A 25,976-nucleotide genomic window follows, 5' to 3' on the forward strand; every position below is an offset into this window, starting at 1 on the left:
GTGGGGAAAAAAAAAAAGAGGAGACACGAGTTTTTTTGGGGTGTGTGTGTGTATGTGTGTGTGTGTGTATCGGGTGTGACACCACCGCCGCGCTCCTCCTTCAAATCGCTCCGAGGGAGGTGAGCGGGGAGGACTCCCCCACCCTCTCCCCTTCTCGGGGACCCGCACAGCCCCGGGCTGCGGGGAGGGGAGGGCGGGTGGATGGGGAGCCCCCTCCCCGCATGCCCCTGCCCCGGTTCTTGCAGGACCCGCCCCGACTGGGTCTCATCCTTCCTATCCCTGGGGGGAGCACGGGGGACCCCCCCGGGGAAGGGGGTGCCGGTCACGGCGGCAGCCCCCGGTGCGGGGTTCGCGGCCGCGGCGCCCGCCTCCGCCCATGACACGGCGCAGGGGGGGCTCTAGGGCGCGGGGGGAGGCCGGAGGCTGGAAAGGTGAGAGCGCGGATTGCCGGAGTGCCGAAAGGAAGCTGCCATTTGCGAGCTGTGAGTGACGAGCGTGTAAGTAGCATGAATCATTTAAGGTTTAAGGAAAAAAAAATGAGAAGAAAAAAAAAAAAAGGGGGGGGGGGGAGGGAGAGACCAACTCTGGAGCAATTATAAGACGCTCCTCACAATTATTTTAGGAGCGGCTTTTAAAAGATTGGGTTAAGGAAGCTGCTTCTCTGCCTTGCTCAATAGCAAAACCAGCCCTTTCTGAGTTATGTCCATAAACATCACTCGCATTGGAGAGTCTTACTAATGTATAAATCCCAATAAGTGTTCTTTCTAGACCCATCTCCCATCCTGAAGACCTCCTTGCAGCTTTGAAACAGATAGTTTGCCATGCAGAACGAGTCTGCTAGTAACCATTGTAAAACTAATGCTGTGTTAAAATGCGGTGTATAAATAAACTATACATACATTAGTGGCAGCGTAAAATCACTACTCTCAGACGTGCCAACTTTCTGCGTGAGAGCGACAGACGAAATAAAGGATATGTTTACAAAATGGGCTTCGCTTTCTGAATGCAGGCTTCAGATTGGCTGATGAAAATCGGTGTATTCGTCCAAGTCACTTATTTGGAAAACTCACCTATAAAAAGCAGCACTATTTTTAAAATGTGACAAACACCAGAGTTAGCCCCTGAGCTACCAGGAGACCTCGTATCACCGCAACTTGAGTCCTGTGCTTTCCTTTCCTTATTCCGTAGCCTATGCCAAGCCCGCAGGGTGTCTCAGAATGTCCAGGTATCTTCTATGCAAGTTCTGCTAACTGGGGAAAGAAGTGGTCATTGCAATTATGTCATGGCTCCCTCTAGCGTGCTAGTAAGACTGCTGCATTTGGGGTATGTACCGTGCACGCGTGTGCCTACGTATGTACGTGCACGATAACTAGTTTTAGGAGGGAGCAGGTGGAGCACCAGCAGGATAAAACAATTTCAGTATTACAGTGACATATACTGTGTAATACGTTTCTGGCAGTGTACCTCTTGGTCTGCTTATGTTAAAAGATAATTAAAAAGAAAAGAAAAAAAAAAAGATGTATTTGACTTTTTGGGCGAGGAGGCCAGCGTCTCCATCACTTTTTTCGATAGCCTAGTGACTGCCTTTCTCTTTTATGTGACTCAGCATTACACAGTAAATACTCTGACTCCACAATGAAGTCAATACATTTGAGGGCACTCTGCAGTTTGTAAAACAAGTACTCGGGACTCTGAATTAAAAGGGAAAACTATATAACCCTTTATCCAAGTAACTGGAGTCTTTGCTTGTAAATTCTGCCTTTTTTTTTTTATCAAACACCTTGCAGCTTACAACATCCCAATGATGCCAACGACATGCATAGAATACTTAGAGGGAAAATAAATTCTGAATCACAACACTAGGTCCTCAAACCTATGACTGACTATCAGGTGATGATCGTAAGTGAAGGTCTTATCCCTTGACCCTACAATTCACTGTGTGTTTTAGTCCTAACTTCATCAGACCTATTTTTTAATACTCATTTTCAGGCATGATTATTAGCGATTTCAACTGATTTCTTGGATATCACATCAGCTTGACATCTTTAAAAATTGTGGCACTTAATCCCAATAGAGGCCTAGGAGCCTAACTGGAAAAAGTCAGGTAAAAAAACTATTCCTGCATATGAATATGTGCCTCAGCCAGGCTGATGTTTGTTACATCAGACAGTTTATAGCAACAAAATGGCATTTATTGATTTTAATCCACCTGTGCAAGTAATGAATATTTTATTTGTTCGATGATTTTACAGCATATCTAAAATGCTTTTTCTGTCAAATTTGTAGCACACACTACCACACACTACCTATTTGATAGCTTAGAGTAGCATCATAATTTTCTACACTATTTTTCTATACTATGGAAATTCTATGCTCTATTTTTCACATAGAAAAAAACGGAAATAAGATGTGTGAAGATAATGCCAATGAGGGCCAATGATCCCTATATGCTGTGCCATGTCATTGTATATTAAATATGGATTGAAAAAAAGAAACAAAATATGAACTGAATTTTAAAATACTTATTAACAGTTTTGTGAGAAAGCTGTAGTGTGGAGAGGCTAATACATGGACAAAATATAAATCTTAAATAATCCTTCTATACGTGTATTCCTATTACACTATCAGGCCAATCAAGGAAAATATATTAAATGCACTCTGCTGGAGAAACTCAGCAAAGGATCAAAGTCCAATATAACAGCCCCAATAGTAATCTTTATATGGAGGAATCAAATAATGCTTTGGAAATCTATTTTTAACACTTGAAATGTTTGTTTATTGAAAGCTGTAGTCTCACATCAACCTAAATAACAGGTAGTAACAGGACTTATCTCAAAACAAAGCTTTTAAAAAAAAAATCTGATAAAACATGAACATAATGCAATGTTATTCTTTTTTTTTTTTTTTGGGGGGGGGAGGGGAATGTTCGTTATAAAATCTAGTAGTTTATTATTCTATTCTCAGCAAGAACAGGTAAACCTTTATCCCCACTCCCATCCCCCATCCCCCCCCAAAAAAAAAAAAAAAAAAAGGATATAAACAAGAATTATCCTCAATCAAAAGTTTTCAAATAAATATCTTTAGTCTCAGCATGAGGGGTACTTAGCAAAAAAGTCTCAGAACAAACATCCCTAAACAAATAAAAGAAAATGGGAAGGCAAGGAAAAGATCAATATAGTTAAATGTCAAGGTTTAATATTTAAGTTATTTGAGCCTAAAATGTATCATTGGGAAAGCCCAAATCCAATCATCTTGAAAACAATAGAAAGAAGTAAAATTAGAAAAGCGGAGGAAGGAATTTGAGGAACAAAGAATCCATCTATCAGAGAATGAAAATGACTGCTAAAAAAACAAACATGCTTTATCAAAATGGGGAAGCCATAAGACAAAATTTGTGGACCTATTAGTTGGTCAGCTATAAATGAGACAGTATTGCAGAGAAATTAAATTTCTGTACTGTAGTACTCATAGCAAATGAAGATATTTCCTCGTCATCTTTCTTTTTAGTAACGAAGATGAGATGTAGGTGTGTATTGAGGTGTCAAGACAGATTCTCAAGAGCAGAAAGTATCTAACTAAATGGTAGTCATCAGGAGTTCTTGCAGAATCTAAAAATGAAGTAAATCAACTGTTAAAAATATGCTGTCATTAAAATCAGTTACTATGTGTGAGGATTAAAAGTTACAAAATCTGTTTATCTTCAAAAAAGACTAAAAGGGTGATCAAGGAGTTACAGTGTGGCAAGCTTTACTTTTAGTACTAGGAAAATTAGTTGAAATGACAATAAAAAATAGAAATCATATGGCGTCTAGAGAAATGTAGAACTACTGTCCAGAAACTCAATGAAATCGATAGAAACCTTTCCACTGATTTGATTCATCCCATCATGACAAAGTAGCAGAACTTACATAGATTAAAAGGACATTTCTTCCATTTATTAGTATTGTTTCAAAGTACCAACAGAACAATAGATTAGATGACTTCTGTGGCTCCGCATGGAAGTAGTTTTATGTCAATTTAAACAGCAAGACGTGGAAGAGAGAATAGTTACTGAGAAGGGGAATAAGAACTGACAGTGCAGTAGGTAACGGCAAGAGAAGTGTTTGAGCAGATGATATTAGTGGACTAATGGAGGGCAGGACCCAAGAAGTGACAGAAATTCAAAAAGGATGCTGAAGTGGAGCATTGGGCTATTAGAAACACTTCAGGGAAAGGGAAGCAGCAAGAAGGGGATAAGCCTGAGATTGTCACTGAAACATTTAAGACCTACTTCTTCCATCTTGCTGGGACATATTACATTTACAGTTATACCTGTGTTATTCCAGGAAGAAAAAAAAAAAAAAAGGAGAGAGAGACAGATTCGTAAAGCTTAGAGAAAGGGTGACTTGTTAGGCCACGGATAAGTGGCTTAGGACTTGGATCTCATGTCTCTTTTCAGACATTTTGTCTAATTTAGCACAGAATACAGAAACAACAATTTATTTAGCTTTATTTTGAAGTGAAATCTGATCTTTGAAGCTTAAAACCCTTGTAGGAGTGCTGGTAGTGCTCACTTTATGGAAAAGGTAGAAGCAAATCCAGCTCTAAGATCTGGCTAACTGACATACATTGTGCAGATGAAACAAATCATTTGTCACAGCCAAAGCGAATAGCTAGCAGTTAACTGGAGTTACCTAACTATACTAATACAAAATTTGAAGGAAGGAAAACACATGACATTTTGCTTGGAATATTGTTTCTCTGCATACCAACTTTCGAAGACATAGCTAAATGTCACTTGAATGGAAAGAAAGAACGCACAGAGAATAACATCAGGATGTACAGACATGATATTGAAACCTCTATTATCATATAGAATTAGGCATTGATACAGTGTGACCACGGTCCTTTGGGACCACACTGAAACTCAGGCATAGAGCATACACACTACCCCATATACTTCAAAGTTATGTGCAGTAAGCTTAAGTATGGAAAGAATCTGTTTCTCCTCTCTTCATTATAAAAACAACAACAATGACAAAAATCTCTGAACTAACAAGATTACTGACCAAATGGAGTGTGGGGAAGCCGCTGGGTATTTCTCATGTTTCTTACACAGGAATGTCCCTAGAGACATTAATAATATGGGTAATAATTTGGAATTCACTGAAATCTCAACATAGTGTGTCACTGCACCTCCTTTTAGGAAGAAAATAACTGCACCTTCTATGTTATGATATTATGGAGAGCAGGCTGATATTGTTGCTGAGTCAAGCTGAATCTCTGGCTAGCTCTGCAGAACCAATAACTTTCTTAACTGAAACATCACAGGCTTCCCACATTTCACACCTTCAAGCTTCAGGAGATTTGGGTCACTTCTTCAAAACAATTTCCCAGATTTTAATCATCAGGGTATTGCTCCTTATGGAATGGTAAGTTTTTATTTTTCACTCTTTTTTTTTTTTTTTTTTTTAAGTGTTTCAGTATTACAGTTGCTTCAGAGCCAATAGTTACTGGCAGTAGCCAAGAAGTTATGGTAAAGTTTTTCTTCTCAAAGCACTGCTTAGGATTTGAATGCTGTTGCATCAGTCAGACAGGTCAGCAGTTGGTTTGTAAAGACAAAAGACCAATGTCTTTGTGGAAATTCAGAGACAGTGCTGCCACCTCCAAGTTGTGTCAGGAAGCAGAGAATTGGGGAAGACTCCAAAATAATTCCAATTTAAAATGCTACGTAGTGATTTACCTCTGCTGGTATTCTTACCCTTACCACCTAGCTGGAATGAAACTTCACTGAAACTTCTGGTTTTCTAGTACAGTGCTTAGTTTCCTGAAGAGAATAGGCATGAACGATAACTACAAAGCAATCTGTGTGTATAAATTTGAAGTTCCTACTGGAAAAAGAATAAAAAAATTAACCCAGCTTTTGATTGTCAGTTATTTCCATATTTTTGTTGTTTTAGTTTTTCTAAGTTAGCATTTTGCACCCACCAACAAAATTGCAAACTCTCCCTAGGGTTTATGAAATTTCTTATACAGTGCACACTAAAGATTCTACAAGCTAAATTTGCCTGTTATGCAACCCTTTTGTTTCCAAAGTATTCCCTTATTCAGTTATGCAGTTAGTAGCTCTACTTTAAACATGACTGATTGCAACACTGTAAACAGTTCTGTTGTTAAATCTCACAGAGAAACTGAATCCCATTTACTCTCTCCTTGTAGCAATTTCATAAGATTAGGGGAAAAAAAATAAAAGAAAAAAGGAAAAAAAAAAAGTAATGAAACTGCTTCTTCTACTCACCACCCCAAAAGTCCAGGGATACATCTAGGGATAAGTAATGATAAAAGAAATCTAGTGAGTCAAATGTCATGTTTGTATGGTTACCTTTAAAAGAGAGTAACATCTTTAGACTTTCTGTAGGTGAAAACTTTTCTTTCCTAGTTTACACATCTATTTGAAGTTAACCATTCAGTTGTGTTCCTGCTAACCCTTTTCATTTGTGTACTCCTGTGTGAGCTCCAACATAAACAAGGCTCATAAACAGCAGACTATAGATGAGCTTTCAAAATGTTGTGTGGCATTTTACCCACATATCTGTCAAGTAAAAGGTTAGAATTTTCACATTTTAAAGAAAAAACATACCAATTAGCAGCAATGCAAGGCTGTCTAGAGCATGAGGTTTTCAAAGTTTGACATGTCTGTAAATGCAGTGCAATCCATTTATTTGTATGAAGCTCTCTTTCATTTTCTGATGGAGAGAGGGATCCAATGAGGGCCAAACCTCCAATAAACATGCAAGTGCTCACAGGCATTACAAGATCAGGTTCTTTGCCTGATGTGTCCAGGACAGCTACAACTGGATAACAGAGTAGCATATGATTGCTTCATATTTTTCGACTACCAAATTGAGACCTCAATACTGGTTTTAGTGGCGTAATTACCAAATAAGATTGTCAAACACTCTTTTCCCCAATGTGCAGGAAAATAAGGAAGACTGGAGGGTTTGCTTCCTGGCATGGGCTAGTGGAACTGCAGGTCATGGCAAAAGCTGGAGAGTGATGACAGCAGCCTACGCAGGGCCACCCATCCCCATCCTGATGGGGCATTGGCAGCCAGCACTTGAGGACATGCAGGGCTTTGGCTTCATCCCCTCAACACATCGGCCATCTGAGATGAGCTGACCTGACAGTTGGCTGGTGGCACAGAATAGTAGGAGTTTGTGCCCCCCTTAGAGGCAGGGGCAAGCAAGAGAGGAAATTAGATTTCTAAAAGTCATAAGTCCCTTCTCTGATTGTTCCTGGGATGGTGCTGCTATGCATCCCCCTTTCTGCAGGCAAAAGGTTTTCTTGCAGTCTTGTCATAAGTGATTAGTCAGAATCCAGTACTAAAAAAACACGAGAACTAAATGTAATAACCAAGGTGCAAAATTAACCTTTAAAAAAATCCTTTAACATACTGCAAAAACAAAAACAGATCCTAAAATTAAAACATGAAATATTGTATCCTTGAGACTGAAAAAAAAAAAATAAAAACAGTGAATTTATCCGTCTTTATGAAAGATATTAAAGAGGTTTGGCTTTTCAAAATAACAAAGTGCCCACGTCCTGGAAATCAGGGCCTTTAAGGCATCTTATCAATGAATACCTAAAATCACTTGTCACTATGGAAATTTTAAAATAATAGCACATACTGTTGGAATGATGATATAAAAAATAGAGAAAGGCAGGCAGAAAGAAAGAGGAAAAAGGAAGGAGGAAGGAAGGATGAAAAGAAGGAAGAAAAGCAGAAAAAAAATCAATGCAAATACAAATCCTAGTTAGTATTTCTATTGCATGGTTCTATCTGTAGTTTTTAGTTTTATACAGGAAAGTGTGTTCATGGCTGCTGCCCTGAGGAATTTATAGTGTCAATAAATTAACATAAACGAATTGCTACAATTTTCTGTTTATTATAGTATCTTAAATTTTTAGCAGGTTTAACAGCTTTACATACATCTAGAGATAACATCTGAATTGCAAATAAAATACTACAAAATGTATGTTGCAGACAGTTTTAATTTAATGTGCACAATCATTAAGTATTTAAATGGCTAACTTCTGGCATTTGCCTGTTCCACTAGCTGTGTCCACTGTAGTGTAAAGGGGAGGGTACTGTATTAAGATGAGTAATATTTTATATTAAGATTTGGTTTACACTATAGATGTTTAATTTGTATCTAATGAGTCAGTTACATTAATAAAACAGGATAGTTATTTTAGATATATTTATTCAGATGTAGAAACTGTATAATTTATATATATATATATATATATTTTTTTTTACTTCCTTATGTCTTAATAACTAGTTCCTGTTTAACATGCAGTAACTCCTATTAAACCTAGATTAATTGCTTTTTGGAGGATTGTTGTTTAGAATTTTACCGAAGAAGTAAAATTTATTTCTCAATTAACTGCTTAATTTGCATATCAAATCAAGGGCATGAAAGGACCTCTGGTGTGCTAGGATATGCCATTTTGTTACGGTGAAGGGTGACCTGGCATTGGCTATATCCTCGTGTCTGCAGTGATGAGGCCGTGCACCCTCATTGCAGGGGAAGCTCAGCTGACACAGTGCTGCAGTACATCTCCTCCCTAATGCGGGCTCCTGGCTGATGGGTGAGAGTATGAAGGCTGTCTTGGGGTGTATCAGTCAATATCCCCATCTCACCCTTATCTGAAGGTGCTTAATGATTCAAGGTATTGAAGGTATTGAAAAGCCCAAGTCCTTTATGAAGACTGTGGTTAACACTTTTTTTTTTTTTTTTTCGTCCCAGTAAAACAGTTTGCTATAAATATAGTTTATCTGGAGAAGGACCTGACACCTAAAGTGGAGAAACCCATGTGGCAGTGTACTCTGCAGCACACACACACCACCACCAGCTTAAGTAGAGAATCAGGTCTAAGAAGATAGCCATCAATGGCAATCATAATGGCTGTGTCTGGTCACTATGGTTGTATCCTGGATTTGGGGGAGACAGAAGACAAATAGCCAAGGGCTAATCTGAGCAATGCATATCCCACACACACTAACCACACTGCTGTCCAAATTTAGAAGAAAGTCCATATCAAGCCAAATTTGGAAGAAACTAGTATGTGTGCAAATGTGGCCATAAGTCAAACATCTTACCCCATAAATAGGGCCCTCTGAGCTCTCCGGACATGACAGTGGGCTACAAGCCAGGATCTCCCCTTGGGCAGGGATTCTTCCCAGGGTTACTTCCGCAGACTGAGAGGGCCCTTACCACTACAGATAGTTGGTAAGTGGATTGGGAACATAACGGAATGCTAATGTGCTAGAACGGTGCTTTGTGATCACACTTTATAATCTTAGCTTAGTATAAAGGATTCATATAATACATATAATCCTTTAGAAATAAACCTTTGACATGTCTGTGACTAGGAGCAGATTCAGCCACACCTAGGCTCCTTACCTCATCCATTCAAGTTCAGAAAGCAAGGGGGTCTGCTCTGAACCTTGTGACTCAATGGGAGGGTTTCTTTGATATAATATCACCTAACCCAGTCCCTTATGTAGTCTCTATATAGCACATAATGTATTTCATGTAGTGTCTTTGAGTAGTATACAGCATCTTTTACATAGTGTGTAAATAAGCGTATCTCCCAAATATAATCAGGTGTACCATGCCGTCATCAAATCCTTGTTAAGTTGCATAAGCTTTGTTATCAGTATTGCTGCTTCTCTCTTCCAAGTGAAGTGCATATCATTTTTCCACCCGCGCAACCCGATACAGTGGAATTAAATCCCACAAGAAACAATGGCCATTTTACACCTCAGCAGGTTTCTGCTTTAGATGGAAGGCTCTCCTCTTTACTATGCTTGTTTTAATGCAAATAGACAGCAAAATGTATTCGTAGGTAACTTTAATTTATTCAGACAAAACAGTAACCTAATTCCAACACATTTTTTCTTTGAGGCAGTGATGGGAGAACAAATTTAGACTAGATTAATTTGTACTTCTTGCTACACTAATATTAGATACTCTAATGCTACAGTGGTGAATGTCCATCAAAAACCTGTATAACAGAGAAGAGAAGGCCACATATGACCAGAAGAAAGATAAAATCACTTCTAATAGGTGGTGTCAGGGACCTAAGCTGTATGAAATATATTAGGTCACCAAAATTTCTGAGTTCAGATATTATCGAGCTCTTATTACTATACATAATCATATACAAAACTGCTGAAGAAGTACATTTTAAATTGCTTTGCTATTTTCTTCCCTAAGAGAAAGAGGCATTCCTGATCATTGTCTTTATTATTAAAGGCTGTAATCATGTTAGCACAGCGTTCACTTCTTTTGCAGACGTAAATTGTCGCTCTGGAATTACAGGTGTGATCCTGATTCTGCTCTCATGTAGAATTTTACCAAGTTTGGTAATTTATCACCAATAATTTTACAAGCACTTGTGCTTTCCTACTAAAGGATCATCAAAGTACAGCCAGATTTAAACCTTCATGTACCTGATCATCTTGTGATCATTAGTCCCACATGATGCAAAAATCAAAGAAGTCCTCAAACAACTGAAATGATATGGAGACAAGTTTAGTTAATTCATGAACTTTGAATCACAGGTTCTTCCTTAGAACTTCCACTCCTTCTATTTCCGTTTCCGTTTCCATTTTCGTTTCTGTTTCAGTTTCCATTTCCCTCTCCATCTCCTTCTCCCTCTCCCTTCCTCCCTCTCTCTCCCTTTTCCCCTCCCTCTCCCGCTCTCTCTCTCTTAACCAATGGGTGAGGAGAATTCTAAATTTTATCATGTGACTATTCTTAAATTATTCATATAGCAAGCTCTTTCATTTACAGATTTTATGGAAAAAGTTCACAAACAGGGGGCATTATCTTCTGTCCCGTAGTAAACAGCAACTGTCTCAAACAGCAACTGACTACAGTACTCTGTGAATTACGCCCAAATATCTGAAAAGCCACTTATTCTACAGTAAATGCATAAAATAAAAGTTATATAATAATAATAAAAAAATATAGAGAAGATTCACAGGAGGATTTTGAAAGACCACAGAGAGACCGAATTGTTTACACTGTCTAGCTCAACAAGTTTAAAATAAACAACACCAATTTACAGCTGGCAGGCCTAAACAATACTTATACAAAACCTCTACTAAGAAAGTTTATTTGCAGATTAATACTTCATCTCTTTATTCTGTTTGGTGGAAGTATTCTTTTTAAGTGTTATTATTTAGTGTACAAGATGTGGATGGTCTCCAATATATACATTCTCTTTCCAGTCAATGGACCAAAAAGAAAAACAACAATATTTAATGTTCACACCCGATCACATAACAGGAAAAAAAGATGATTAATAATCAGTCAGTCAAATATTAATACTTTGGGGGACTTGCTAGTATGTATGACTGGCATACATTTAAAATTAATTAAATCACTTCATAGTCATCTATAGTATAACTTAGGCCTAACTCTTATCCTACTGAACAATGGGTTTAGCATGTCCTTTCTGATATTAAGCATATCTAGACACTTCAAAAGATAAAAATGATAAAAACATGTTCTTCCCTTTTGTGGGGTAAATACCTGGTGACAAGGCTACCAATAATGCAACTAACTTTTTTAATATGTCAGGACAATTATTTGGAATATTGACCTGCAGAAGGTCAGTTGAGGTTTTGTCAGCCTTTCTAAATGCCACAGGACTGAAAATTACACAGGGACAAAAATGGAATGTTAAATGGAAAAGTGCTGTGTTCCACAACATGGAAAATGAGACCCGTGAGCTAAAACCAGTTATGACTATTGGCAGATCCTAATCTTTAAGACACAAGGACAAATATCTTAAAAACATAAATAAATGAGAAAAAAAAAAAAAGAAAAAAAAAGTAAAAATGACAGAATCGCTTTACATGATTGCTTCTGCCCATGCAACACTTCACAAAAGCATAAAATAATTCATTTTCAATTATATGATGTTTATTTGCAGTCAAGTAAACAACTTTGAGTAATTTGCAGTGAATGAATGTGTTCAATTCATTAGAAAGGAAAGTCTAGGAGGCAGATAACTGAAGACTTAAATTTGGGGAATTGTCTTCATCCTTCTGAAATCAGATAGAACATTGCCATTGATTGTCATGGAAGTAAGAGTACACCTTGTGATACTGAAAATACTTATTTTAGCTTAATGTAGGCAAGCAGAACAATGATTTAGTTTGCAATGAATGCATCAAAAGGTCTCTTCCACGTCAGATGGAGTAAAATATCCCAGTAAAAGCTAGTGTAACTTATTTTAAATTGTGTGTAAATATATGAGGCTGCAACACTGAAATATTACTCTAATTTGGTTCAGAGATATGCTACAAAAGAAAGAGCAGTCTGTTGAGTGGATTATGTATTTTCTTTGAAACACTTTCAATCAAAATATTTAGACTTACTCATTATCAACACTGACTCACTAGCACCACAGAGTGGAGAGTGGAGTCTCTGATACATTTTTAGTAGGATCAATACAATCACAACTGACATTAACAGGTGTCATCAATTTTAAAGGTAAAAAGGTTTTAATTGTAGATGTCAATTTTTCCAGCATTGTTGCTGTATTTCCAAGAAAGAATAAGCAAACTTTTATCAACGTTTTTAGAATAGACAGATGAGTTGGTATATGTTATATAGTCTACGTCTCCAGATGTTTGGAGTGAATGTCACAAATAACATGAATGCATGCTTGAATTTAGGCAGCCAGTGATCAATGTAACATGCTGAGCTCTCAAAGAGATTAATTTCTATATCCCTTTATGATGACACATCTTTATCTCTTTTGCTGTTTCAATTACCTTGATAAATTGGGGAGGGGGTTGCTGTTTTCCCATAATAGCATCAAATACAGATTTTTTTAAGGGATTTTTTTCTTACTTATCTACATGTTACAGTTTAAGAAGCATACTGCTAATTAATCAAGTTAATTGTACATCAAGAGGCAAACCTTATATGGCCAGGCATTGGTTTTATTTGTTTTTGTACTTTTTTTTCCCCCTGTTTAGTTCTTTTCATATCTAAGCTCAAACAAATAAATCACATGCACCCCATTTTCTTAAGAAAGAGGAATTGCTTATTTGTTGCTGCAAGTTTCTTCTGTTTCTCACTACTTCTGTCAATAAAACTGAAAGCAGTTGTCCTTAGATGCTTCTGATATTATAATGTCATCAGTGGTAAAGATTCACAGACATTAATTTAACTGAAAATGGATATAGAATCCAGTTGCTTTATAGCTGAGTTATGGGAAAGATTTATATGATAAAGAAGCTGAAATGCTCCTTGCCTAAAGGAACTCCTACAAATATGCTTTAGTCCATGATAAAGTCCAAGCTGTGATTTAAATATGTATTATCTGGCTGTGGTCAGTCTTTGAAAGAGAGGAAAGGCAATCTGGTCAGGGAATCAAATTTGTCAATTATACCTCACTCACACATAATAAGACTATTCCTTTCCCTTTGCATGAGTATAAATCTGGAAGAAACATTTGGAGACATTTCTGTTATTTACTTAATCCAAATATATTTGTATGCTACTTCGTGAGGTTACATTTTACTTTGTATGTTTATTTACAGTGTAGTGCGAGATAACAAATGAGGTTCTGTAATTATAATTTCTTCAAAGTCATTGGTATATGTGCTACTTCACAAATGCCTGGAATTTTCAAAACAAGACTCTGTCCCCAGAGCACTTATAGCCAAATTTGCATGGTATGTAAAACAAACTGGATAGAAAGGAAAGAAATTGCAACATGGCAAAATGATTGCTGAGCAGTGTGTTTGGCATGCATCTAGGATCTTCAGGTTTGTTTCTCTGTAACTTACCCAACTCACAACACTAAAGAACAAAATTACACAGTGCGATGTGTGAATGGGGAGGTGTTTAGTAATGAATCCTTTGATGGGACCTGAATGAAGAAAGTGAGGTTGGCTGGCATGATAGAGCAGAGAGGATATTTTAGGCACTGAAAACAGTTTTGGGAAATAAAAAGTAGGAAGTTATGCATGAGCTAAGGATGCAGGAAAGAGCGAGAAATTCATTTGTAGGCTAAGGCAGACTCTTGCAAAACCTTGAAATTGCAGAGGAGAAATTTGACCTTGTAGTGTAATGAGACAGAAAACCACCTGAGAGACTGAGACATGAGATGACACAATCAGAGTGGTGAACAAGAAAGATAACCTTGGCTACAGTGTTTGGAGTGGACTGGAAGAGGGAGATTTGAGGCAAGAAGGTTACGGTTGCTAAGAGGTCACAGCAGATGAGTGATAATGAAAGCATGAAGCAGGGAGGAAAAAAGAGATGAATAGCTGAAGATACTGTAGATGGGAAAAAAAGATATTATTTGGCCAACTGAGTCCAAATTAGGACATTTGAAAGTTGCTGAATATGTGAAAAAATGTATTGAAGATTTCCGCTGTGTTTATTTACTGTTCCATCAGCATGCTGCAGCTGACTTGCTGTAGTAAAAGTCACAAAAGCTATCTAGATCATCTTTATCTTTATCTGTCTGTACACATTCACATATATTAATAGCTATTTTTATATTTTGACAGTAGAGTAGCAATATGGAAAGCAAGTGACACAGGTTAATTTTGCTGTCTCTAACACTGATTGGCCCTGTGATCTTGAATGGGTTTACTGTGTTACAATTTTCTGTCTGTAAAACAGAGAAGGGAGTTATTTTCTTTCTTTGTTTGTATTACAGATGAAAAAGGATAGATACTGTTCAGTGGACTTGGAATTGTCTTTAGAGTTCAGTTAGAAGACGCACCCAGGACATCCCACATGGACCCCTTCACAACAACCACCGTGATGTGATGGGCATACCATTTCCAGGTACTAGGGTGAGTCTGGATTTGTTTGGGGTTTCTAGAAAGATAGAAATGATTGCACCCAAGTAGGTAATTTTTGACTGGAGGAGACACTCAACTACACCTGAAAACATCATAACCAAAAAATATTTGCAGATACACTTCACCAACCAGTTGGCTTGTGGGATTATGTGTGTCTTTGAAAGATTCTTCAAAAGACAGTGGTGGTATTCTTCCCAGAAGTACTTCATTCAACATGCCAAAGGGCTTTTTAAAATATTGGTAAAGCAAGACATAAAGAATACAAAATACCTGCTGGGAATTTTAGCTGGAGATAGCAAGATATTTGTAGTACCACAACTCCAGTTCAGAAAAACTGTAAACAGCAAATGATCATGCCTGAAACAAGGAAAAAAATCTAGAGTTGGTTAGCCATAGGCCTAGGAAGCAAGAGCACCTCAAGTGCCTCCTTTCAGTAAGGTACCGTTGCCTTAAAATTTTGCATCCACTGAAGTTAACAGCTATTTTGCAACTGACTTGAATGAGACCAAGTTTTCTTTGCCTAGCCAGCAGTCTGGTTTGTACTGGTGGTCCTGAAGATCTCAAAAGGAAAAGGAAGAGGAATAAGCTCCTTCACCATAATGCTGAAGAATGTTATAGTTGCCAGTTTTTCCCCAGATGGAATTCTGAATTAGCCAGAATTCCTGTCGAGGTCATCTTTGTGGCTTATTCCTCCTGTATTTCTTCTTGCAAGCTTGGGGTATAGAAACTTATTTGCAATGGCTGCTGTGCAGATTAGTCAATATTTAGGGAAAAAAAATGAGATGAATAGTGTTTTACATATTAACTGCACACTAAAAGTACAGACCAGTAAATCATGTTTTGTATTTACTAAAGGAAAGCATGTTTTTGAAAGACAATGGAATAAATTTCTTAACACAAAACTCCCAGAAAGGATAAATTCACAAAGAAATCATCACAGTGTAATACAGGAATATATAATTCAGGAAAAAAAATTGAATATAAAAATCAATTTTAAGATATACTTTTTAACTTTCTAATAAAATTGTTGCCATTTGCTCCTGAGACAATTAGCAGGTGTCAGTTAGAAGACACAATAGATTATGTACCCAATTACTTTCTCTTTTCAGACAACAGTTTGCAATCACAGGAACATGTGTGGAGGTTTAATCAAAGATTAGAACTTTAATTAAATGGGGCCGTATGTGACTAGTCATTTGACATTAATTACTGTTTTAGTTGGATTCCTTTTGATTTGCAAAAGGCCCTGAGCACTGCAAAAATTATGTCACATCATAAAAACTGCTGATTATTAAAACAAAAAGTTTTCTTCATCAGCTCATTGCTCTCCTGTACAAGAAACAACATTTCAAAAGTGAAACTTAGAGAAGGAGGCCAGTGAGTTTTAAAAGCAAAATAGCAGATGGTACTTCAACTGACTCCCCTTAGAAGGGACAGTCTGAAAGTACTTAATTGTAATGATTGATAAGGTCTTCTGTCAATGCTCAGCAAAACTTTCAAGGGGCTAAACAGCTGGCATGAGGTTCATTTGGAGTTTTAACTAGTTGACTACCCTTTGGGGTGTCTTAAAGCTAACTAGCATCACTGATATTAATAGGGGACATCAATCAAAATGAAATGCTGTAGCAGAAACTGATCCAAGACTTCAAGTAATATTTTAATTTGTCGGCCTACAGAGAGAAGGATAAATGTTAACAGTGTCCTTGTGTGATAGCTTTAAATTCAAGTCCAATGGTGCCATCAGTGTTTGCAAGTCATTCTTTTATGAGTTTTGCTTTTCCATAGACTCCACTTATTCAGAGTAAAGTGGGAACAGTGACAATGAAAATCCTTATCTGAATAGCCTGCAGAAAGGAGAAAAAAGAGAGGAAGAGAGAGAGAGAGGGGGAGAGAAAGATATAAAGGAAGCAGGAATAATTCTTAGCTCATGTAAAGATTAAGGGTGAACTTCATACAAACACACACTCGGAGTCATTGTGCCTTTTGTGGTGAACTTTTAAGGGATTTGAGCTGGGGGGATACATCTGTCTGAAGGTGAATTAAAAAAGCAAAATCAGTCCATAACCTCCAGTGCTACTGTACAGACTCTGCACATGGAGTTTAGATACAAGTGTCTGCAGCTCGTTTTTTAGCTTATCACAGTGGTGCTCCGTGACAAGCTGTTGGGTCTGTCTACCACAGAGTTTGTTCTTGGGGATCACAGAATGCCTGACAGTCAAGGTGGGCGATGATTATCTAATGGAGAAAGTCTGTGAGTGTTTGAATTAGTGGTAGTCACAGTGCCAGCAATGCTAAGTACAAATCTGGACCCTGTATGCCCTGTTTTACTACAGAGCAATCATACTAGTAATCCTAAATTTGGCAAAGCAACTAAAAATCTGTTTTGCAACCCAAAAGAACAAAGTGCACAGTACTAAGGGTCTTCTGTAGACAGATGTATTGACATGGTAGAAAGAAATAATATTATTTAATACTTAATATTACTTTAATAATATTTAAGTAATATTTAATAATATTACTTCAATACTTTGGTCCATATATCATATGGTATCAGGTATCATATATATTCTATGATATCCTGATACTTGGAATTAGCTAATCTTCCCAAACTGATACCTAGTTTACATAGAAGTCAGCTTCAGGCTGTCAGCACTGGAAGTTAATCTGAAGTTTAAATAACAGCTAAAGAAAGTAAAGATACTTGATGGAAAACTGAAGTCCAGTTTAATACTGGACCAAATCTCAACTGACCTGGGTTCATTTGTGACAGTCTTCCTATATAACTGTGGAAAAAAAAATGTCATTTAATTTCTTTGTAGTTCAATTTCTTATCTATAGAAAGATGGCAATACCTTTCTACTTCACTTAGTAATACCTTGAAAATAAAAGGTATTGGCTATTGGTATTGGTGCAGTGACTAGGACAAACAGATGCTTCTAAATACTGCTGTTATTTCGAGCATAAATTGTATTTATGCCTATTTTTCTAGTTTAGCCTCCAGCCTGTTATAGTCTGAAAATCACTATGGAAACTGTGATAGTAAATGTGGTATTTAGCAACCAGTCTTCATACCTTGTCTAGGTCTTTTTAGGAAAAGATCTAAGTCACAGCGCATTTCCTATCAGATTGCAGCCTTTCCTGAAATGGTCAGAAGTGTTCACTCCATTCAGATAAAACATTTCCATTTAAAGTGGAAAAACTATCAATTGTGTATGAGGACAAGCATCATAGCAAACTTTAATTCCAGAATGAATGGAAAAAAAAAAGATATGGTTTATTATTGTTTTTCAAGAAAAAAAATAAACATTGAGAAGAAACAAAATTATCGTAGTATTTTGTATTCACTGCATTAGTTATTTCCCAGAGAAAGCCTATCAGTTAAAATGATGAATTTTAACCTTTACCAATTCTTCCAGAGAACATTCAATTTATATTCTTCAGGCACTTTGCTACTTGTTCACCATACTGATGCAAAATTATTGTTTTTTGTAATATTTATAAGTTATAGTTACAAGTTTTCAAGGACATATTTCACATTTCTTTCAAATCTAAACTTTCTAGTATAAGTTAAGATTAAAATGGAACAAAAAGATAACATATAGTACAGTTATATGAATTAATACATTAATATTTAAATACGGTATTATGTTGAATACAAGTCTGTTGGTCAATAGAAAATACAAAGGTCACATTATCACAGAGTACAGAAAGCTTTAAGAGATGAATACCAATGGATAAACAATTCTGCCTAGAATCTTTTTTTCATTACTCCTATGAGATCCAATAATGCCCATTTAAAATCAATAGCTTCAAACTCCCTTTATAAAACCAGCCTGGTAAAGATTGTTGGCAGTACTAAATTTAAACAATCAAACAAATACACAGATAAACAGTTTGAATATAGGTTCAATTTTCAGTTTTTCTTAATTTGTGTCTCAAACAATTTTTGTAGCAATGATATCAATGATTCTTTAAGCACTCTAGGCTGCTGGGCATCATTCTTTAGAGAAAAGCAGTTGTACAAATGAATATTGCAGCCCCTGACTATTCCTGCAGTGTTGCAGAATTAGATGGTATCTTTGTTCTGCAGTGCAGAGGTGTGTTGGACTGATAGACCTGGGATAGAAAACTGCCAGTGTGCTGAACAAGGAAATGGCAAATACTCTTGTGCTATGAAGAAATGGGATGACCTAGAATGTTTGTTTTCTTGCTGTAAGATCATTTTCTTAGAGTAAGGAACACACCTGTAAGTACTTCAGAGAATTTCATTCAGTCAGTCAGTCATTTTAAATTGTTGTTCAAAATTACATTTATTAAATTGCATTTATATTAATTCAAAATGAGTGGGCCTTGTGGATTCCCTCCATAGGGAGTTTGGACCTTTTCTAGAGAGCATCTGAGCAGGCACAAGGGTGAGAGAAAAGGAATAGGAAGCAGTGATGCATACAGCACTTAATAACGATCCTGCAGGTCCTGGGTAGGCTAAAAGCCTTGTTAAAGGCTTTGGGAGTGACAGAAGCAAGGCAGCAAGGTCCATACTAACTGCAGAGGACTGTACCATTTTCTGCAGCTGCCATGGAAGCTGCCATTTTGGCTGAAAAGTGTAGAAGTAAAGACCTGCCTTTAAGATCATGGGGAAGCTGGGCTGTGGGAAAACTGTTTATAAATTCTTTACTTATTTTTCTTTCCTTATCTTTTTTTTTCTTTCTTTATATTTTCTTTATATATATATATACACATATATATACATGTAAATATGTATATATATGTAATACATATATATATATATATGTAATATATATATGTAGTTGAAAGACTATATAATAGTCTTTCAACTACAATAGCTGGTTTTTTTTTGTCGTTTTTTTTGTTTGTTTGTTTGTTTGTTTGTTTTGTTTTTGGTTTAAACAAAATCAGCTATTGTAGTTGAAAGACTATTAAAGCCTGGCTTTTCTGTGTTTCCATTCCCCTTCTGAGTGGTCACTCCAAGGAAAAAATCAAGACAGGTCCACCTGGCTTTGGCTGATGTGGGGACTTGTCAACAGCTCTTGTAGATATTCCAGTACAGCTGAAATACTCAGAATATTTGTCAGGCTTGCTACTGAGTACACTGAGTAATGTCTATTTTATGAATTTTGAATCTAATGATCAAGATACCAACCAATTTAATGCTGTCAGAAGTTCGATGTTAATATGCATGGCCTCTGGCAATAGCTTAGTTATAGTGAGGATTTTACCAGTGGAAATGTTAGTCACCTCCTAAGTGATATCAGAGATTTGCAAAGGTCACTGGTACAAAACCTTTGTATGTAGACACCTAATGTAGTAGTTGTAGCCTAAGGACCAGCTCCAAATGAAAGCATATGTGTCAGCACAGGTTATTTGCTGATCCCATGAACTGACTTCATTGTGCTGAATTAGACGCCTAAGAATAGAATATACAAATGCTGGAGTGCTGAGTAGAGTGATTTCAAGACCAGTCAGCTACAAATGCCAAAAAATTGTGTGTAAATATCCTTCCCCTTCCAATTCTAAGATGCAGTTAGCTGCCTGGATGAGGCTGCCTTTCACACAGTAGCATGGTTAGTGGTTAGGGCAATTGCCATAGAAGCTGGAGACTTGGAATTAAACCTATTTTTCCTATTTCAAAAGATACTGCACTCAGTAGGAAGAAGCCGTATTTGTATTCTGGTCTATATTCTTGCCATCACCACGTGTTTTTTTATCTAATGGCAGTTTAATGTAAAATAGGTAAAGAAGTGAGTGCTCAGTTCCCCCTGCTATTGAGTACTTCAAGCACTGTTCTGTATTGTTCTGCAGCTGTTGTATATGAATGCAGAGTTCCTGCTCGGCACCCACCTTTTGAATTCACTCCGAGTTTTTCTGAAGCAAAAGTTTGATTTAAGTATGTGCTCATTTTTTTCCCATAAAGTTGGTCTATATTAAGTTTGAGAGTCTGATGTAGAATGAACAGCAGTTGATTTGACTATCAATCACTTAAATACAAAATATATATATATATATATATATATATATTTCTACATTCATCATTGTGGAGAGGAAAAAAATATCTGACAAGGACAAAAATGCAGAGATCCATTTTAAACTTGATGTAGGAAACATCCTATAACTGCAAGTAGATAGCCTATGACTTATTCATCCACATTAGGAATGAACTACAAATAAAATAAAAATTATCCTGCAGAATTAAAAAATGTTGCAGTTTGACAGAAGGGATGAAACTCTAAGACAGTAACATTGAATGTAGTGATTTTCTACTGCATTTACCTCAGGCAATAGCAAAGTGATATTTAAACAAGCTAGTAATTATATGAAAGGTGTCAAATAAAAAACATTCAAAATTTAAATTTATATAAGACTCTGAAAAGAAAGATATGTTAGTTCTCTTAACTTATATAAGTAGCTAACACAAATCCAAAGACGACTCTTTTTCAGGATGTCATAAGAGCTGTGGGTGTAACTGTATCTTTGGTAAAAATGGAGAGTTCGTAGATACAGATTTACCTTGATGTCTTGTTACCTGTCAAATTCAGTACACAGTAAGTGACTTTATCTCTAGGGAGATTTTTCACCCTACGATTTTCTCAGTCTTTGTAATTAGTGCAGGGATGGCTGAAGAATACCTTTTAATCCCTTATATGGTCTACATGGAAGATGGGTGAAGAAAGCTGATCCTGGGGCTGGGTGGGGGGGAAGGGGGGGGGAGTGTTGGCATATAGGTGATTTCGGAAGGGGCTTAGGCCTGTTCTAAGTGCCTTCACAATGGAATTAAAGACACATGGAAAACTTTACAAAATAGATTTGACTGAACAGGAACTTTAAAAACTCCTGGGATTAGCCAGTATTAGAGTAACACTCTAAATCTGGCATTAAGGTTCTTACAGGGGTAAATTAGGTAACAATGAAGAGCCTTAATTCTTTTGTGTCTCTGGGTGCATCAACATTAGAACTGTACTTCGTATTAAGAGCATTCACTTGAAGTGAAACTTCTGATCATCTCCCAAAAGCCATATGTTTTGGTTCACACTGTGGAGTACGCTAGGAACATGTAACTTGGATTCCTTGCAGATGGCATTACACTGGGAAATGTGCCACAGGAGCATGGCATACCCCCAGTTCAGCTACTAATGGGCATTCAGTCCACAGGATAAGACTGCAGCTTGTCAGAAGCACCCCATTTTATATGCTAATACTTCAGTGGATAGATCTCTGGAATTAATAGTTTAATTCTACAGGTTCACCCGTATTGCACTATTCTGCTTCCTAATGTAGACATAGCCTATAATCACTAAGTCTTCAATTAAACTATTCTCCAGTTATTAGATTTTTGTTCATGTTTTGTTCAAGTGTTGGGCTGCTACTGGTTTTGGATATTTTCTTCCCCTCCCTCCAAAAAAGAAAAGAGCTAGCTTTTTTTGTTTTTTAGTTCCTAAATTAGTGGAAAATACAACTGAATAGCTCAGGGACATCCTGGCAGTGACATATCAGAGCTGCCACCTGATTGTACGTATGAAAGTTGTTTTTTTTCCACAAGACAATCTCTATTGTGATTTGTATTATTGTCTGAGAACATCTGTAAATAATTCTGTGAATAAAAACAGCAAGGGCTCATTGCTTAGAGAAAAGGTTTTGAGTTGAAAGGAAAAAAATATTAAGATCCAGGAACATCACAGATGAGAATTTTTCAATATTCCATTAATGACCTTGTTGTAAATGTCATGAACTGTAGAGCACTGTGAGGGGTCACCAGTACAATGAAGATCATAATATCAGAAAAAATGGATTACATAGGTGACTGCAATATAGAAGAACAAAACATATTTGTGTTGCGTACAGTATCATTTTCTTGGAGAGTAATAAGCTGGGAGCTAGATCAGATAGGAGTGAAAAAAAAAGTAAGAACTAGCTATAATAGTCTATCAGGGAATGACACTCCCTCATGCAGCTTCTCCTTTAAAAGGCAATTACAACCCTGGGATGTATCAAGCAAAATGTAGAAACAGAGAAATAATAATGCCTCCATATAAGGAACTCAAAGTAAGACTAAAATTTTAGTTTGTATTGAAATCTTCCAAACTGCTAAAACTATTCCTCTATTCAAAGACATGTACTTTTCATAGGATACCTTTTTCTGAGAATCAGATGATACGGACTCTTGGGAGACCTGTCAGAAATAGCTTTTTGGGTTCATTTCTTTCCCTTTAACTCTAAGTCTTTTGCCAGTATTAGATAGCGTCACCTCCAAAGCTCCTGCTGATGCAGAAAAGACAGGAATTCTTTTTGAGTGAAATTAGATGTCTAGAAGGAGGTGACGCCTTACAATAGATTAACTCATAAGCAATAAGGTTAAAGGCACACATGCAAATCCTTCTACCATGTTGAACTGTAAATATTAGCATGCAAATTTAGATTAACTTGAAGACAAATCAATGAGTTTTATTTACTTAAATTATTCAGTTATGCCATTTGAGACAAAAGGTATTTGGAGAGATTGTGGAGATGAAGGTGTTAAATTGAAACTTTTAGGACCGTACACTCCCTGTCGTTGGGATAGCGAAAACTTCTGAATTCTACTCCTTTTGACAAAGTATAATTTCCCATGGAAATACCAAAGGCTTTCCTCCATCAGGGTAAGAGAACTAAGATAAATATATGATCAGTAGATTGTTGAAGACAAATAAAAAACACAGACTTGTGTTGGTGCCATGGGGATTACAGGAGAACCAATGGAAGAAATTATCAGTATCCTCCTTTGCTTCCAGTTTATAGCCCAAATAATTTAAAGTTGTAATAATAAACAAGCAAACAAACAGATATATGTTGATTACATGTAGGAGACAACAACCAAAAATGAACATAAATAGTGGTTAGGTCTTACATCATTGTTTGCTTATCCCTTGTTTCTCAGCCCTTACAACAGAAAAAAAAAAACAAAACAAAAAAACAAAAACAGAAAAAACAACCTGCATGGAATTATGAGTAAACAAAAGGCACAGAGTCAAAAATACTTGATGTGAAAATTAATTATCGAATTAGAGTTCCTGTTTTTCATTTGTAAACAAAAGATTTGGAGTCAAAAAGAGCTAGAGTGGGAATTTCAGCAATGAAGATTCATATGGTAGGAATGACATCTGCCACCTACAAGGCCTTGTCAGCCTTACTGCATTTAGAATACAGCATAATTTAGAGTTCTGTAATAACATTTTTTTTTTTTCCAACAGGTCTCCAATCTGTCTAGCATCTAGCCAGTATCAAGGGGTTAGGAACTACTGTGATGCATGAGATGAGTCATCTGCTGCTGAGATCTTGGAAGCAAGACTAATCATTAACACGCATATTGTTGGCAGTCTAAACTGTTCCCATATCACAACCCAGAGTTATAGGAGATGGGAACTCTCACCTTGCCTAGCAGAAACGTCACTGATCTCTGCATTCTCACCACGGCATTGCTCACACAGTGGAATAAATTGTACTTGCTTGTCAGAACAAAGTTTTTAGTTAGGCCGGCAAGAAGTTTCAGTGTCTTAGAGAACTCAGAGAAATACTTTTTCAGAGACTTTTATTATTATTATTATTATTTTATTATTTTTTTTTTAGACATGGGGACTTCTCCTTTCGTGAACAGGTCTTCCTTCTATTCCGTGATTTTGGCCAACAAGGTTCACAAAGAGAATGTGCTGCAAAGAGCTATGAGTGGACAAGTACTAAAATTCTGCGTATTCCCACTGCAACGGCTGTTAACCCTAATAGAAATTAGGTAGATGCCTGCCCAATATTATTATTAGATTTTATGTTTCACACAAATGACAAATCATTGCTATAAAAGTTGGAAATAATTTCCACTGGTAACATTGAGAATACACGATATATTGCTCCTTTTCCATTTACATCTCTTTCCATCTCTTTTCCTTTGATCTCTTTTCTTTTTCACAGTTTTTGTAGACCCTGTTTTGTTCTTCTTTTCAGAATTAAAACTTCATGAGGTAGTCCAGAGGATGTCAGATTAAACTTGCATTAGGAATACTGTGAAGAGACATTTTCAATCCAAGCAAGTAAACAATTTCTATCTTTGAAATAATAGGAATGCATATCTGCCAACATTACATTCTGTCGAACATTTAATAGAGTTTAAAAAAAAATAATAAAAGAAACATTTAGTTTGGTCCTAAAAAAAGTATATATATCTTTAAGACATTCCACGTTTTATTTTATTTTGTTCTATTTTTTTTTCTAATACATTATTTCCTAATCATTAATGTAACATTGTTTTTGGAAGTTACTAATTACACTACTCTGATAACCACATGGGACCTTAATTAACGATTGTAGTCCATTGCAAAATGTACATGTGTATAATGAAAAGGCAATTAAAATATGTTGTTAGATAACTTGGTTTTATTACTTAAACTAAACCAATTAGATACATTTTCTTAAAAAAAAAAAAGTCAGAAAGCATGATATTTCTCTATGTTGCAGTTGTTCTCTGCTATCCAGCAGTGAAAACAATAATTATTATCAGTTCTTCATGTTCTCAGAGTTGGCAGTGATATTAGTTTGCATGAAGAATATAGCCATGCAAAAGCACAGTATCACTTTAGAGGAGAGGCTGCCAACGTCTCTGGTGAGACTTGCCAAAAAAACAGTCACAGTAGGGTGTCTCTACGAGCTCTCTATCACTGTGCGTATAGGTCTTGCTCTTAAGGATAATCACCTGCCACTGAATGGAGCTATTCACTAAGGCCAAGGGAGTGACTTAAATACAGTCTCAAGCCTTTAAAAACTGCAAAGGTGCCAATGCTCTCACTTTATCAGGAGTCTCCGGATACTTGGTTAACTTGGGCTCAGTGCCATATTAACACTACCACCCAGCCTTGGAACTGAAGTTGCTTTGTAGCTGGCCAGCTGGAATTTGGGATAGGTTGACACATGAATCTTTATATCTGCATATACAGCCTTGTTCTCAGTCTTCAAACGTATCTGAAAAGAGAAGAGAAGAGAAGAGAAGAGAAGAGAAGAGAAGAGAAGAGAAGAGAAGAGAAGAGAAGAGAAGAGAAGAGAAAAGAAAAGA

General features: G+C 36.7%; 1 long non-coding RNA gene across 1 annotated transcript; it reads left to right on the forward strand.

The window, feature by feature from the left end:
• Window positions 1–25,976, forward strand: LOC121061679. Its single transcript, XR_005815215.1, has 3 exons — window positions 1–497; window positions 14,740–14,878; window positions 24,130–25,976. It is a non-coding gene; the product is annotated as an uncharacterized LOC121061679 (long non-coding RNA).

The sequence above is a fragment of the Cygnus olor genome, chromosome 1 (assembly GCF_009769625.2).
Source record: "Cygnus olor isolate bCygOlo1 chromosome 1, bCygOlo1.pri.v2, whole genome shotgun sequence".
NCBI classification, from domain to species: Eukaryota; Metazoa; Chordata; class Aves; order Anseriformes; family Anatidae; genus Cygnus; species Cygnus olor.